The sequence below is a fragment of the Camelus ferus genome, chromosome 1 (assembly GCF_009834535.1).
Source record: "Camelus ferus isolate YT-003-E chromosome 1, BCGSAC_Cfer_1.0, whole genome shotgun sequence".
Lineage (NCBI taxonomy): Eukaryota > Metazoa > Chordata > Mammalia > Artiodactyla > Camelidae > Camelus > Camelus ferus.
In genome coordinates this window covers 72694538-72711412 of record NC_045696.1, presented here as the reverse complement: position 1 = coordinate 72711412, position 16875 = coordinate 72694538, and the positions used below count along the sequence as shown (strand labels likewise).

The following is a 16875-nucleotide window of genomic DNA, read 5'->3' as shown; positions in this document are numbered from 1 at the left end:
GGACAAGTCACAGTTTCTGTTCTTCTTTCCTCCTTGGCTTTCTTTGTAGACCAAGGAGATAAAAGAGGGGGACTCTATCGTTTAGGCTGGTTAGTATCCATTAACTCTCTTCTTATGATACTTCTTGTGAATCGGAGACTAACATTCACTCAGCATTAACTAGGTGCCAGGAGAAGTTCAACGTTTTACATTGCTTTCCTCTTAAATCTCTGAAACCATCCTAACAAATGTATGTATTGTCACCTCTAATTTCCAAATAAGAAACCTGAAGCATAGAGAAGATAGATTAGCTTACCCAAGTTCACACTAGCTAGTGGTGGTGGTGGAGGGAAGATTCAAAGTCAGAACTGACTCCAAAGTGTGCACTCTTTACAGGGTCATGCTGCCTTCCGGGGTCAAGTTGTATCCCTCCCAAACGTAGCTCCTGAGGTGGGCATCATTATCTCTCTTTACAGACTTAACAAAACCAAGGTTCAGACAGATGAAGGGTTTGGCTTCCAGAGGCCCAGTTACGATAGAACCTGGGTCTGTATCCACTGCCTGTGTTCTTTCTGACTTACTTGACACCCTTGAAGGATGTGGGAGTCACCTGCCCTTGGTTTAATATTCTGTAAGTGCTGGGTCTTATTTAAATAATTTTAAAATATAATCTTTCTTATTAAAATTGCAGGGTACTTTACAAAAAATGATGAAAATTCAGATTTGCTAAGACTAGGAACCTATTACACTTTTTCCTGTCTTATTTGAGAGGATTATTATAATTAGCTCTTGATCCTAATTTCACAAATTCAAACATATAAATGAAAAGGCTGCCTCCAGACAAACCGGATGAATATCCATTTACAGTCTGTTTGAATTATTCCTATAGCATTTCTATCTATGTATGAAATGTATACTAAGATTATGAAAAAAATATTTTTTGGTTTCATCCATGGATTTTTTCAAAAATTACATATACCAATGAATTTCTTTATCTCTTTTGAAGTGAATTTTTGTAAAGACAAGACGTTCATGGTGATGGGCTATTTTGTAAACTAGTTTTAAGATTGTAACAGCAATGCACACACTCTTTGCAAAACAAAAACTCAATAGGACAGAAGGATATAAAGTGAAGATATGAAATCCCCTTTCTCCTTACCCCTTATTGCCATTCTCCAAGGGTAACAACTGGAGCAGTTTCTTCTGTATCCTTTTAGAAATTTTTAATGCATAACATATTACAGAAATAACACATATTCCTTATTTTACAAATTGGGATTGTTCTAGAAGGTATGGCTATATACTCTGTATGATTTCTTTTCACTTAATATATCTTAGATAGCTCTTTGTATCAGCTTATATAGATCTATTACATTCCTTCTAAAGCTGTATAATGTTATGCACAGTACACATATGATATGCATAAAAATTATGATATATTTAACTAGTCTCCCTTATTGGAGGACACTTAGATCATTTTCCATTTTTTGCTATTAAAGTATTGCAGCAATGAATTCACGTGTAGATAGTACCCTAAGTCAGAAGTTGTATGCATTTTAAATCTTGTTAGATATTGCTAAATTGCCCTCCTAAAATTTGCACCAATTTGCAATCCCATCTTCAGTGTTTCAGAGCAGAACTTTGTGAATGTTTGTTTAGTGTATATGCGTATGAGCACCCATTTCTCCAGGCTTTTGTCAACAACAGCATTGCTAAACTTTAAAAATCTTTATCTGGTAGATGAAAAGCGGTACATTATTACTTTAATTTGCATTTTTATAATTATGAGTCATGATGAACACTTATTTACTAGCCATTTATATTTTATTTTCTAAAATTTGCCTATTTATGTCCTTTGTCCATTTTATATTGAATGATTTGTATTTTTCTTCTTAATTTCATAAGGGCTGTTTGTGTATTTATTAAACTGATCCTTTTTCTTATATATTGGACAAATTTCTTCCGAATATGTTTTTAATATTTTAACTTTCTTTATTTTTTGTCCACATGAGCAGTTCTTATTTTAATATGATCAGGGTTATCAGCCTTTTCCTTTATAATTTCTAGGGGACTAATGCCATATTTATTCTTTACAAATGGACCTTTTCTGGAGATATATTTCTAAAGCTTTTCTTCTTAATATTGCAAAACCCAGTAAAAATATTACCTACTTAATTAGCCAAATTAAGTAAGAATGGATTTTGCTGACTGCATTTTCTTAATGTGAAATGCTGAGATGACTTGAGATAATGAGTGCTTCTGTTACCATCATATAAACAGGGAAATTACAGAACTGGGAAAACAACTTGATGCAGGCGAGAGCCAGAGGGAGCTGGGTGGTGACTAACTCCCAGGCTCACTTACTGAAGAGCATTAAAATAAAATGTGAAAGTAGAAAAAGTTCATGAAGAGAAAAGAAATGAGAGGGATAAGTGAGGAATGGAAGACAATAATCCAATGGGGAAGGGAGGTACAGGGAGAGGAAGAGATGGGAGTGTTGAAAAGAAAGGTTCAAAGACTGGGGAAGGTATTTGGTGAAGCTTGAAAACAAGAGGGAAGGTCCAGAAGGCATGTAAGAGGGGAAGCTCCCAGGCAAATAGCTCCCTTCTGTGTGGTTTCTGCAAGGTCCCTTCTTTCCTATCTCCAGGGCTCTGCAGAAAATAACTCCACTCAGCATCACCTGTCTCTGCTCCCAGATGCACCTTAAAAAAAAAAAAAGAAGAAGAAAAACAAAGTCCTTTGTCTCATGTGCTCCCCAGAAAACCTTCTTCAAGGAGGTAACACTCAGACTAGATATTGATTTTGCCACTTTTTTTTTCTGGGTAAGAAAAATTGGAGCACAGGAAAGTGACCACAAGAAAAATTTTAGTTTTCCTCTCATCCATATTCTTCCAGACATCACTGGGCTCAGTTTTCCTCTGTAAAACGAATCAACACAAATCAGCATCTTCCTATGAAACACTTTTGTAAAGGATTCTTGGAATAGACTCTGATACAGAAAAGTCAAAGGCCAAGAAAGTGACCATATGATTTGTTCCATTCTTGAAAAGTTATAACTAATATTTTATCACTTTGGGGAACGTTTTGCATTTTCAAGTGTAATCCAATCATATATTTAAAGCAAAAAGGAATCTCACTATTTCTGTATTTCAAAATGATCCTGCGTATTTGAGGTTTGGCTAGACCTAGCATTAGCTTTGTTACAATGGCATAAGCTCACTTTTCTTTTAAAAATTGAAATACAGTCTGTTCCTCCAGTTATTCCCGTCATCCCCGTCTCCTTCTTTCCTGTCTATATTTTTTTTAAACTCTGGATAGTAGACACTATAAATACATCAATTTCTCCATTTCTCTGGGGTTCAGGATTTATGCAGTTGAGTCTTTCAACTTTATGTGATTTTTGAGATTCTACTTTATTCTTGTCCTCTCTGCACATCCAATTATGTCTATTTCTTAGCTCATGATACCTACAAAATATGACTAGTTTCAGAACTATTTCCAACTTCTTTGTTTTGCCTTGTATTTCTATTGTGGCACTAATTACTACCAATATGATTAATGCACTACTTACTGGTGGCTTTGTTCCCTTTGTTTTTCTGATAATGCTAATTAATCCAATTTTGAAAAAAATACTTTCAGTTCTGCTCACACATGTCAGATTGCAGGTGCTTTTGAAATCACTTTCCCCCCCTTTGGTTTTAAATTAGAGCCAAGAGTAAAAGTAGACCAATTAGTGATGTGGCTGAAAATACTTTTGTTAAAGTTGTTCTTCGAGCAATGCCTGCAAAATGGCTCTGAAATAAGAAAGTTTTCATTCAGTAATAAGTTATTTTGCCCCTTACTTATTTCTTAAATATTGTGCTGTGCGTGTTGGAGGGAGGTTATGAGTGTGTGTGATTATTTAGGCTTAGGTGCAACAGACTTAATATTTCCAAGGGGAAAAAATGGTTGAGGATGGCTGGCTAAAACACGGGCACCAATCAGATTTAACCAGGACCCACTTGGCCCCGCCTCTCTAAAAGCATCAGTAATCCTGCGGTTCTCTCCTCACCAGGTGCTCATGTGGCTTGACGTTGGGAGGCTGTTTTAAACCGGTAGTCGGTACTCGCTTTGCAGTTTGGTTTATGTCCGCAGCATTCATTTTCTTTGACAGATCAGTCAATAATACTCAGTGGTGCTCCTCCATTAAATTTCTGTTAGCACTTTTGAAGGACTCTGCTAAATTACACTATATATATATTAAAATTGGAGTGGCACCTAGCTTTCCCAGATACCAAAGATGCAGTGATTTTTGTCCTAAGAAATATTATTTAAAAATCTACTCCAGTTCTCCTCTTCAAAAAAAAATCTTAAAGGACTAATTCTGTATTTACATTTTTAAGGATTAGGAAAAACAAACAAACAAACAAACAAACAAAAAACCCAAACTCCCACAACTACAGAATCCTTGCATAAATAATCCATAATATTAAGTAATATTATTAATGCTTTTGATTCAACTTATAGAATTATATATTTATATAATTTCAAAAGTTTTAACATAAGTTAGAATGTTTATGCTCAATATGGCATAGGAAAAGTGCTCACTTCCTCTTACATTAATCATTTATTACGTATTACACGTTACATCTCATTTGGGTGATGCATACTCTAATCTATAATTTGTGTAGCTGACAGAATGCCAAGGAGGATTTTCAGAATGCCTCTTAGAACTGCAGCAGAATGTCACTCTCCACTTTGGTTTGTTTTCTTTCTTTCTTTTCCTAAATAAAGTGGCAGAGGAAATCTGTCTAAACTCTCTCATTCACTCAGCATGAGTAGATTAAAAATTCACACACTACAAATAGTTAAATATTTTTGTCGAGGTTCAAAGTTGTGCTTTTAATTTTTAAAATTAACTTTGAAATTAAATTCATTTCAAAAAAAGGCAGGAGACTGGATGTAGTCCCCACCCCCTACAAAACTGGATTAAAGTGCTAATTGTTTTATTTGAAATATCACTTTCAACTAATTAATTCATTTTGCCCTTGACTGAATTGATCGGAAACCCCAAAAGATCTTTAGGGAAGGAGAGAACTGTGTGCCTTGACCTTCCCGCACTCCCAGTCACATCTTTATTTACTATATTAAAACATGAAGCTGTGTCATGGAACAAAGGCAGGGAAATTATATAGGTTGAGGGAACAGTTCCCCCTTATGAAAAGCAGACTAAGGGGTTTTCTTTTTTAATAAGACAAAGGTGATGTTTTGGATGGCTCCAAAGAAGCTACAGTCACTCTAATCTAGACTTTCAGTTTGTTTTCCAGTCTTCCTTGGCTCACATTTTGGTGAGTTATGTTGACAGATTCCATGTCACTCAGTGGTCAAAAAATAATTTGACTGTTGATAGTGTAATGACATAGACTCGTAAAACAGAATTATTGTTGGGTTTTCTTGTTTTTTTTGTGTGTTTTTTAAAAAGTCAGGTAGAAAGAGAAATGAGCCCAGATGAAAGGCCCCTGTTTTTTTTCTGTTTTCAACTTGTTTCTTCTGTTTCCAACTTGTTAGGCTGGAGCAGCTTTTCTTATTTTTCTTGCCATAACTTTAAGTTTTAGTACAGGACTGTTCTAATATCTGTTTCTCCATTGTGCACGAGGCTCTTTTAACTGATTTTCAAAAGTGGTTTAAACACAGCAGATGTTATTTTTTTTTTTTTTAAGGGTATAAGTGAAATTCTGTTAGGTCAGTAGTAAGCCCTCTAAACAGATGTGAACACAACAGGGTTCAGAATATTTGGAAAGGTGTTTTGGGAGTGTCTGTGCAGGTTTCTTTCTCACAGCTCATTTCAATTTTCATAATCTTTCATCAGATCTTTGATTTTTTTTAGTTCCTGACCACAATTAACACATAAAATGCGTTTCATAAAATAAGTCTTTGTTGTAAGTTCTAGTATTTCTAGGCATAATTGCTTGTCTTCCTATTTTCACAGTTTATATATAATGACTAATGTCAACAAACATGCCATCTGAGAATTAAATGTATTTACCCTGAGTTCTGTAATTGTCCTTTGGCTACCTGGAGCAACATAACTGAAAACCTGGGCAGTCACTCCATGTAGCGTGAGTTCAGTATTGTTTGTACCCCACATACAAGGAAGTGACATATTAAATAACTGAGAACTACTGTTTATTGAGCACTTGCTATATGCCAGGCTCTCTGCCAAGAGCTATACAAATGCCATTTCACTTCAACTGTATAGCATCCCTCTGATTATTAGCATCTTGTTTTACAGATGAGGAAACTGAGTCTCAGTGAGGTTTTCAATCCAAAGTTACAATAGCTTTGGGGGGTGTAGCTCAGTGATAGAGTGTGTACTTAGCATGCACAAGGTCCTGGGTTCAATCCCCAGTACCTCCACTAAACAAAACAAAACAAAACAAAACAAAAAGTTACAATAGTTTGTCAGATACCAGAGCACCTGAGAACTGATTCTTCTCTCTTTAATTCTGGAGCAAGGACTCTATTCTTTCTGGGATTTAAAAGTTATTTTGATTAAGAAGCGGTTGTTTTATTACTGATTCAGTGAGAAAAGTTCAAAGGGCTTATCTTGGAAGTTAAGTACAGTTACAGAAATTTCCAGAGAACAAAAGGATAAACAAAATAGATTGTCTGTAGTTTGACTATAGGGCCCTGGAACGTTCAAGAAATTCCATGAAATCAGTTAAAAACAGAAGGAAAAGGGAAGGGGAGGAAGAAAGGAGACAAGGGAGAAAAGAAGCAAGGGAGAGAGAGGAAGGAAAGAAATCCACCAAATGAGCACCTGGGAGATCAAATTCTTCACTTTTTCCCGCTGCTTGAAGTGTCTCTGTACAGAGCCTGAAATGGTTTAAACACCTTAGCAGCCACACAGAATCTTAGATCTTAATATATCTTGTTGTTGAAAGACAGAGAACCAGGTTTATTCAAGAGCCAGAACCATTTAAAAACATTTTTTTTTTCCGGAAAGTTAAAACAAATGCAGTAGAATTATCCAAACATTTTTGTCTAAACGGAACTATAGATCCAGCTGACTAAATCTTCCAAGAGTTTTTATTATTTTTATTTTCATATATGTAGGCAATCAAATTTCGTTCATAGTTATTAAATATAGAAAATAGATATAAGTATACATACACATGTATATACATATAGGGAAACACTCCTTAAATTCATCCCTTTATGTGATTTAAAATAATTATCTCCTTATCATAAAGCAAGCACCCTTATAGAAAATGGCACATATGAGAAAACAGAAGTGATAGTAGCAGCCACTCTTTCCACAGCTGATTATCATCTCATTTCCTTACACAGTTACTCTCCATGTAGCAGCCTATATTCAAGAATAGTTTCATAAAATTTTCTATGTTTCTTCTTCCATTATATACATTACTTAGTACTTTAAGGAATAAAAATTATTAGGTAAAATTAGCCTTCTTTTTTAAATATCATCTTCACTGGAGCAGGAATAAATTAATAAAATAGCAGCTAAACTTCCATGTCAGTAATCAACACTGATACTTTTAGAAGCAGTAAGAAACCACAACTTAAAAATGATTTATTAAAATATTGTACACATAATTAACTTTTATTAATTTTTAATATAATACTTAATATAGTATAAAGTACAGATAATATTTATGTCTTATCTGTAATTTTTTTAAAAAAGAGTTTTCCTCTGCCAGTTACTATATTCTTGGGTTACTTTCCCTTTCTGATATGAAGATGAGTGTTTGGGCAATACAAAATATCTACCATCCAGTCTTAACAAAATTCAGAAGATAAATTAGTCACCAAGAGAAAGGAAAATGCAATTTATTTCAATTATTCAGTCTATTCATATTTCCCATTATAGTTGGAAACCACAGTTGACTATACTTCTCTACATAATCTTGTGTTTATCTTTCCTACTTCAAGGACTTCTGTACGTGTGAAAGTGCACTGCCATCCACCTGATGGATTATTCTGCCTCCACAGAAACTTACCCTTAGGAAATACTTATAACAAGAATTTGTAAACATGTATGATTCTTATTGTATTAGTTAAAGCAAAAAAAAAAAAAGCAGGGTACAAAATTACATGTGCAATATGATTACAACTATGTGAAAGAAAAATAAGGAAAATATTAGAAGATTATATACCAAGATGTTAACTTTGATTATCCAGGAATGACAAAGTTATGAGGAATCCTTCTTCTCCTTTTTCTATATTCTCCAAATTTTATACATACCAAGTATATATTATTTTCATAATATAAAAATTTTCATATAAAATAACTAATTTGAGTTTGAGTCATATTTTCAAGAAAGATTTAAAATCATTCTTTAATTTCACTGAAGTTGCTTTATTTACATGTAGACATGAAAATTCTGAGTCTGTGCCAATAATGAAACTGACCCCTGGTTGGCAGATATGCTAATGAGAAGGATGATCTGGATACAGAACTGATGGATGGGAAGGGAAAAAAAGAGAGGGATGGTTAGAATAACCCAGATAATAGAAATAACGGAACACTGATTATTTTCATATCAGGGACCATTGAACTGATTTCTAGTTTAGGTCCCACTCAGTTTTACTGATTGTTATTAGTAATTGGTTTAGAAGCTATTCCCCCAAATCGTACCAAGTGAAAACACATTTCCCCTCAAAGCAAGAGTCTTAAAGAACGAGATTTAAAAATAAAACAAAACAGTGGTGACTAAACTACTTGATTGTTTTTATTTTATTTTTCTGCTGGTAGTTATGGGAAAACATAGGCTGCAGAAAAAGGGAAAATTACTGACTGTGACTCTCAGAAACTTAATTTTCCTCATCAGTAAAATACAGATAACATTGTGTATTTTATCTTTATAGAAGTGGCCTCCAAAATCAGATATGCTCATCCTAGTGAATGAAAGAAAAAAATTGGTGCACTTTTATTCTATATGTGTGTGTGTCATGCATTATAATTTCATATACAATGTATTTATTTATATACAACTGACTTATATATATGCTGACTTCAATTCTTGATGCGTGGCTTGACCCTGAGGCCATTGCTTGTCCCACGTGTCAGATGGCCGTAGGCCTCACACAGCTGAGGAGGGATCCTGACAGAAAGACCACATCCCAGGGGGCTGCCTGGACACCCTCATCTGTTAGGTGGTGTTCGGCACACCGTCAGGCAGTACAATCTTCACATGCTCGGCTAAAGGGAATTGTGGATCACATTATCTAGTTTTAACCACAGTGTCCCTCATAAAATGGATTAATGATTTTAAAAGATCCCTACAATGAAACCATATATTGAAACTAATATTAATAATGTGAATACAGATGAACAAGAAATGGCAAAGCTGACACTTCTCCTGCCCCAGCAGAGCTCACTGATAGCCACACTGAGCTAAGGACAATGACGATCTACTTAAGCTTTGACACCATTAATATAATAACAAGCATAAAAATAAGGTGAACTTAGAGCCAAGCCTCTGAAACATAAACTAAGTCAAGATTTTTCATGGACCATGAAACATGTTCAATTATGTTGTTTGCATTAAAATGTTATTATAAATATTTTTAGATAGCAAAATATTATTATGCCTTTAAGAACTAAAGTAATTATTTGAAATAATGTTTGTTTCATATTCATCTGATTCTTTTAAAATTCCAATTTTTGTGCACATTTCATAACATCTTATGCAGTAGTAGTGCAGTAAAGGTGTATAATAAGTCAGTGAATATGCATATTTTAAGGTACATGTTCCAAATTGATACTTTCAGGGTGCATGATCAAAGAAGTCTGGCAACCACTTGTTTCCAGGATTGAATACAAACATGTGTATGAAATCCCAAGAACAGCTCTAGTCATGATTGGCTGTCAATCTAATAAACTAATGGGATTCTACTGAAATGAGTGTCAGTGGGAACTAAGATATATGTTTTAATTCGTTTCAGTTTATCCCAGGTCTTTATGAACAATCCCATTCTAGATCGGGTATTTTTGCCATAACTGAAGGCACCTGAGGAGTTACCTAGCGGCCCACAGGTAGCCCTGCTGTTCCTCCTCCTTCGAGAGAACAGAAGAAATCTTAGTAACTCAATAGGCTTGAGACCGGTGACCACTCATTTCCAACTTCTGCTCAGTATAACTTGTCCAGAGAAGTAATAGCAGTCTCATTTTCAGGATTCGAAATGATGGATAATATAAAATAAAAGTCTAACCATGGTTGGATAAGCCAAATAGGTTCTAACTCAGAGAAATTTGGATTTGGGCAATAAAAAAGTTTAAGTATGTATAGCAATCCAAGCAAAGTGTTTTTTTTTTTTTCTCAGAATTAATCAAAACTATTAATTACTGATCCTACATCTTCTCAGGCTGAGTAATAAAAGGGGGGAAAAAGCAAAAACAATAATAGTTATTTTGTCCTCCATTTTTGGATGGTTGGTATCAGAACAGGATTAGAGAATTTAGCGTAGTATTCACACCTAACAAAAGGTTTTCCATAGGTTTTTCACAGAGTTCTTTCCTTCAAGGTACTGTTACTTTGAGGGAGACAGACTTGTAAGAAAGAGGGAGAGAGAGAAATGTTCAAGGGCCACATTTTAACTCAATTCTTGAAATGTTATTTTCTTTGAAGTTTTTGCTTGTTAGTCATTCAAATTTGTAACCTGTTAAGAGAATTGGCAACCCTGTTTCTTTCCTATCTCCTCCATATTTTTCCCTCAACATACGTACCTTTAAAATAATAATAATAAACAAACAAAAAATACTTGCTTGGAAAATTAGTTTGACCCTGACTCTAATTCTTGAGGGATCAAATTATAGACATGAGAGGGAAAAACAAGCAAATGTTTCCTTCATGTCTTCTTGCTTTTCTGCCCTTCCTGGACCTCCCTCTCTGTCTACTGGAATGTTAAAGAAAGAAAGTTCTTTGGCCCATACATGGTTGACTCATTCAAATTCCATATGCATTCAGCTGTGCAACTCGAAGAGGCCTCTATTTCGTTGGTGCTCTGGGGAAGCTAACATAACTTGATCAGTAAAATTATGGAAAGTGGTATTTCAAACAAAGAGCTGGAGAGTTGGGACCTAGAACAAAGCAGTGGATTTTTTTTTCTCACAGTTTTTGGGGAGGTATGTATTCAAAATCATAATTCACTCATTGTTTCTGAACACAGCAGAGTGAAACGGCAGCCCCTCTCACTGTCCAAACACCCATGTGACTAAATTCAGCCCTGCTCCTTTTCCAATTCTGATTTCCTAGCCCTGTGAGAACATCCAGCCATTTAAGGGAGTGTCACTCAAGCTTATCCTTTTAATCGGAGCCCTTAGAAGAAATGCCAGTTTGTTTTTGGAGACAGTTAATCTGACGGAAGTAAATTCAAGTTTTGGCAAAGATCGGTGGTAAGATAGAGTGAAAAGCTGCCAAACAGTATTATTAGAAGAAGAAAAAAAGGCACGACCTCCGTAAGTCAAATGCCAAGCACACCTACATCAGTTTCAATCAAGCTGTAGAAAAATAAGATATTTTTAGATGTAGTAAGCCTTAGTGCTTCTGTGCCCCAAGGGCTGACAAAAAAAAAAAAAAGCTTGTAATTACTTTTCCATGAGGTTCTTATAATTTAATATGAAATAAGCTTTTAAAAAGACTACAGTGTGAAACAAACCTAAATAGTTTAAACAAACAAACAAAAAACAAACACACAAAAGACCCCCAAAATCTAAATAGTCATTCCTCTGCCTCACCTCGGATGCTTCTATGGACTCTCATTTTGCTTCATGGCAAGGCCCCTCCATACGGCTCTCCAGACATCTGCCCAGTTCTGCCGATGCATCTCCAAACTTGGGCTCCCTAAGCCGCACTGTACTGGGTGAGTTATGGCTACACTGCTGTGCGGATCCCTAAACTGAGCCCTGCGAGGAACATGTGGCATCCTAGTGCAGTGCCGAGGAGCGAACCAAAGTCTCCAAGGTCAAGGTGACTCATGGACGGGATCTTGGAGATGCTCTAGTCTGATATCCTCTTCTTAGAGACGAGGAGACCGAGGTTCAGGGTGGCTGTGATGGGTCCAACTCATACAAGCAATTAAGTGTTAAGTACAGTATATGGGTTAGAACCCAGGTCCAGCCCACAGGTTTTCCAGTTCCCCACTCTGGGCTTTTTTGCTCATACCAGAAAAACAGGAGAGCTAGTCCCAGGAATGTAAAGTCCTTTCTCCTCCTCCGTCTGTCTCACGTGCTGACAGGTCACAGGAGTCCACATGCTGTGCCACACTGTGATTTGTGATTTACCACTCCCTGGAATGTCAGAGAGAATGCTGCCCCAGCACCCCATTCCAGAATTTACTCTGGATCACGGGATGAAGGTGAGGAAGGAAGTTGTTAATAATACCCCACACCCCAAAGGAGATGGAGTGGGAGTATAGGTGATCGGATTCTTTCAATCCCAGATCCAACTGACTCTACCAAACAGAACTGTGTATGCTCACAGTCACTCCCCATGTTTGCCAGGAACTACCACTGGAACCACATGAAACTACTCAATTCCAATATTCTTGACCTTCAAAAACAGCAATCTCAGTTCAAGCTAGTTTTATTGAGCAGCAACCATGTGCCAGGAACCCTTCGAAGTGCTAATCAGTGGGTCAACCCTTCAAATGGCCTGTGAGTTCAATGGTTCAGTTCCTCCCATACTGATAAGGCAATGGGACCTCAGAGAGGGAATGTCACTGACCTAAGACCATAGGGCTGGAAAGTGAGGACAACAGGATTGGGCCAATTTGATCTTACTTCCTATCTCTATTCTTCCATGTTGTCTACAGAGGAGGAAAAGGAAAGTGTCCTGACTCCCACTTCTCCCCCGCTCTCCAGCTCACCTCCTCTGAGCTCTCACCCCCTCAGGGAACAGCTACTCTGGATGTGAAGGATTCTGGGTAGAGCCTCTGACCTTCCTCCCCCTGCCCCTGCACCATCCACCTTCCATCACTGAGACGCCCCCTCCCTCGGCCCCATCTCTTTCCTGTGTTTACCTTTGCAGCCCTCTGATCCACTTCTAGCCCAGCCAGCCCCACCGGAACAGTTCCCTGCCCCTGGAGAGGGGCCTGCTCGCCCCAGGCATCACTCCTTCCCAGGGGGTTGTAAAGCACCCATCACCAATCAAGGAGGTGGAGTGAGACTGCAAGGACTCTGCCCGTCAAGATCCTGACCACAGCGTAGGCTGGCCCTGGAGTTTCTAGCCTAGGGTTACTGAAGAGGATTCAGGCAGTTTATAAACTGGAATGGAAACAACTACCTTTTAATTTTCACCAGCTTTTAACTGAAATTTAGCATTTTCTTCCATTTTGTGTGGAACAAACAGTCATATTTTGGTATCTCTGATTTTGTCAGCAGCAGAAATCGCAGATATTCTGTTACAGTTGTTGCTTTATCTCAGAATATCGTTTACATTCAGCAGGACTTCAAGTCATAACCTGCCACCAAATCTTATTTAACCAATCAACAAAGCACTTATACTGCTATATACAAAATTTGCTTTTTAGTATTTTGGTAATTAAAATTTCATATAATTGGTTTTTGTTGTAAACTGCTCGTCTTATTTTATCCATTTAAAAGGATTTTTCTCAGAGGGGGTCCATGGGCTTTTTCAGATAGCCAAAGAGGTCCATGGCACACAAGTGGTAAAGAACCTCTGGCTCACTGGTTCAGAGGGCAGTCAGTTACTGTTGTGTCTGAATCCTGACTCCACCCCTCACCAGCTGAGAACCTGAGAAATGTTTCCTCATTTTTCGAGGCCTTGATTTCCCCAACCTCTAAAGGTGGGATGAGAACCAACTTCATAGGTTTGTTGTGAGGATCAGATGAGATAATCGAGGTAATACACAGAATGCAGCGCCAGCTCAGAGTAAGGGCTCAGCGATGCTGATCCCCATCAATATTCCGAGGCCTCGCCTCCCCTGTGCTGTCACACATCTCACACAGTCGTCCATTGTTCAGAGTGAGCCCAGAGGAGTGTCTGGGATCCACGTCCACCCCAGTGTTTTCAGGGTTCTTCCAGGTACGCACCAAGCCTCTTGGATTTCTGCCTCCCAGAAGCAAGGGGTGCATCATTTGCCCCCATCCAAGCCATCGGTCATCAATTAGCAGGAATGACTGATTGCCATTGGGGCCATTGCTCTATCCACAGAGACAGTTTTTATCTGTGGACCTGGAGTCAGACCTCACTTCCTCTGACAGTCAGATCCTAGTTCAATGCCAGTTTGGGCGAGTGGCTTAGCCTCTCTGCACCCCTGTGGATGTAGCCAGGGAACCTCTGCCCCAACCTCCTCACCGGCTGTTGTACAGAACAAATGAGAGAAAGAGTGTGAAGCCCTTTGAAAATTGTAAAGTGTGATACACGTATTCACCACACACACCTGCCACCCTCCCTCCTCCATGCCTTTGCACGTGTTTTCTACTCAGCCAGGAGTGCTTCTCCTGACTCAAATGGCGCCTCCTCCAGCAATCCACCCTGATTATGACATCCAAGAAATGTGATGGAAACGTCCCTTCCTCCCGTCATCCTTTCATCCACATCCATCTCTCAGCACCCTTCACTTCCTCCTCTGCAGCTTCAGGTCTTACCTTCCCTGCCAAGGGAACTTTCTGAGGGTAGAACCACGGTTTAATTTTACTTTATACAAATAGAGCCTGTTGTCTTATTGGCTCCTACCTAAATATACTAAAAACTCATGAAAAAAAATTTTTCAAGCTGTTATGGACAATTCCTGCCCTAGAAGGGGTTGATAAGAAGATAAATAAAAACATGGAACAGCTCAGGTGCAAATCATTATCCAAACACCAGACTCTGAGCTCTGAAGAAAGATCAAGCAGTAAACCCTGTGGCGGGAGTTGGGGGTATGACAGATCAAGGGAGGCTTCCTGGAGGAGAGGAGTGTTGCCAAGAGACAGGTAAAAGACAGGACTGATGACCTGCATGAGGCAGGTGGGACAGGTGGAGAACTAAGCATGGAGAATGACAAAGAGGGAACAGGAGTGAGAGTACCTCCATTCGTTTCTCTAGTTGCTCCTTGCCTCAGCAAACCTTTAGTGCAGACTTGTTCTGTGCTGGGCACAGTGCTAGGTAAACACAGATGGCGGCGGGTGCAATGTACCATGAAAACGATTGCGATTGTAACGCGTACTGTTATATCTCTGACCCAGAGCAAGGACATCGCTGACGCAGGAATTCTGGGTTGTCAAAGCCTGGCAAATGCCATTTTCAGGGAGGACCTTCCTGAGCAGACCACAGCTCTGCACCACATCTCGGCACTGCTGGATGGTCACCACGACACTCTCAGACCTTTCATCTCTCGTGACTCAGGGGACTCAGGGAGACTGTGGAAGTCAATGGTCAGTGAAGCTCGGACTTCAACACCCATTGCAGGAAACTAGGTTCTTCAGGGTAGAAAAGGCTCTTTCTTATAAACGTTTTTTGGTCTTTAATTCTCCATTTTTGAAACCCAAAGTTTTTATGTCCTACTGTTCCAACTCTGTGCCAGATACTTTCTATCTATTATCTCATTTAAAACACTTAATGACCCCATGGGAGGTGGGTATTTTCCCTGACATTTTACTATTCAGGAAATAAGACAGAGAAATTAATAACTTTATCAAGGTCACACAGCTTGTAAGCAGTGAAGTCAGGTGTAGGTTACAAAGTCAGTGGTCTTTGCTTTTGTTCTTTCTTTTAAACTCTACAGTTCTGTGTCCTTGGTGTTTCACATACATGCCTTTGGGTGAATTTTCTGGGCATTAGAGGTGGGTTGGAGACACATTTCACCATGTACATCCTTGTCACACCCAGAGAAAATGTTTCGAAAGTGAAAAAAGAAAAATGCTGATCAAGTCAGTGCTGGGAAATGTAATGTGAGCCTAATATTTTAGAACGGACTCTTTAGAATTCCAAAGAACTAATCATAAATAGGATGTGGCCATTATTTTTGGTGAGCAATTAGAATAGCATTATCTTGACAGAACTGAATTCCCATTAGTAGAAGGAGGAAGAGTACTTCAGAATTTGGCACATCTTTGCTTTCATGTTTGAAGGAGGCACTGGAAACAATGTTCCCCTAAAACTTCAAAAGCCTACTTAATGTTGGAAATTTGTTCATGAATAGATGTAGCTATTCTTTGGCACTTTTTTGTAGAATGCTTTAATATCCAGTTTCAGAGCATCCATTCACTCACACATTTTAAAAAGTGATTTAAGTTAGTGCAAAGAACCGTTTGAAATCCATAGGACTTGAGGCTCAGCTCCCTGAGTCAGGCATATGCCTGTGTTGCTTTCACAGGGAGGTGTCTGCTGAGCTGCCTGTGTGTGTGTGTGGAAGGACGCCGGGGACGCCGATCTGTCTGTGCACTCGTGCATATACACGCATATGTCTGCATTCACGTGTTCACGTGCTACGGAAGGACCTTCAAAAAGTTGGTTGATTCACTCACTGAACAAATATTGGTGCTCGCTTTGGCGGTTGGAACGATACAGAGATGATTAGCATAGCCCCTGCTCAAGGATGACATGCAAATTCATGAAGCATTCTCTATTTAAAAAAAAAAACAAATATTGCCTAGTATACTCCTTGTGCACCTCTTCTAAACAGCTGTATGAGATTCAAAGGATCCTCAGATTCAGCCTAGTAAGAGGAAGAAGCCACAGAAAAATGAAATGCTAAATACCTAACAGAAACGTGCCGCAAGTTCCTCTGTGGCAAATAAGTGGCCATGGAAAGAAAAATGCTGTCACTCCTGGCCTCGTACAAGAGGCCACGTCTGTAGCTTCCAGTAATAACTCCCATCTGGTGACTTCTCATCATGTATCAGACAGTTCATAGGCATCTTCTCTGGTTCACATCCCTATTTCTGAG

General features: G+C 38.3%; 1 non-coding gene across 1 annotated transcript; it reads left to right on the top strand.

The window, feature by feature from the left end:
* Positions 1-16454: 16454 nt before the first annotated feature.
* LOC116666843 lies at positions 16455-16559 on the top strand. Its single transcript, XR_004323676.1, has one exon. It is a non-coding gene; the product is annotated as a U6 spliceosomal RNA (small nuclear RNA).
* Positions 16560-16875: the final 316 nt, after the last annotated feature.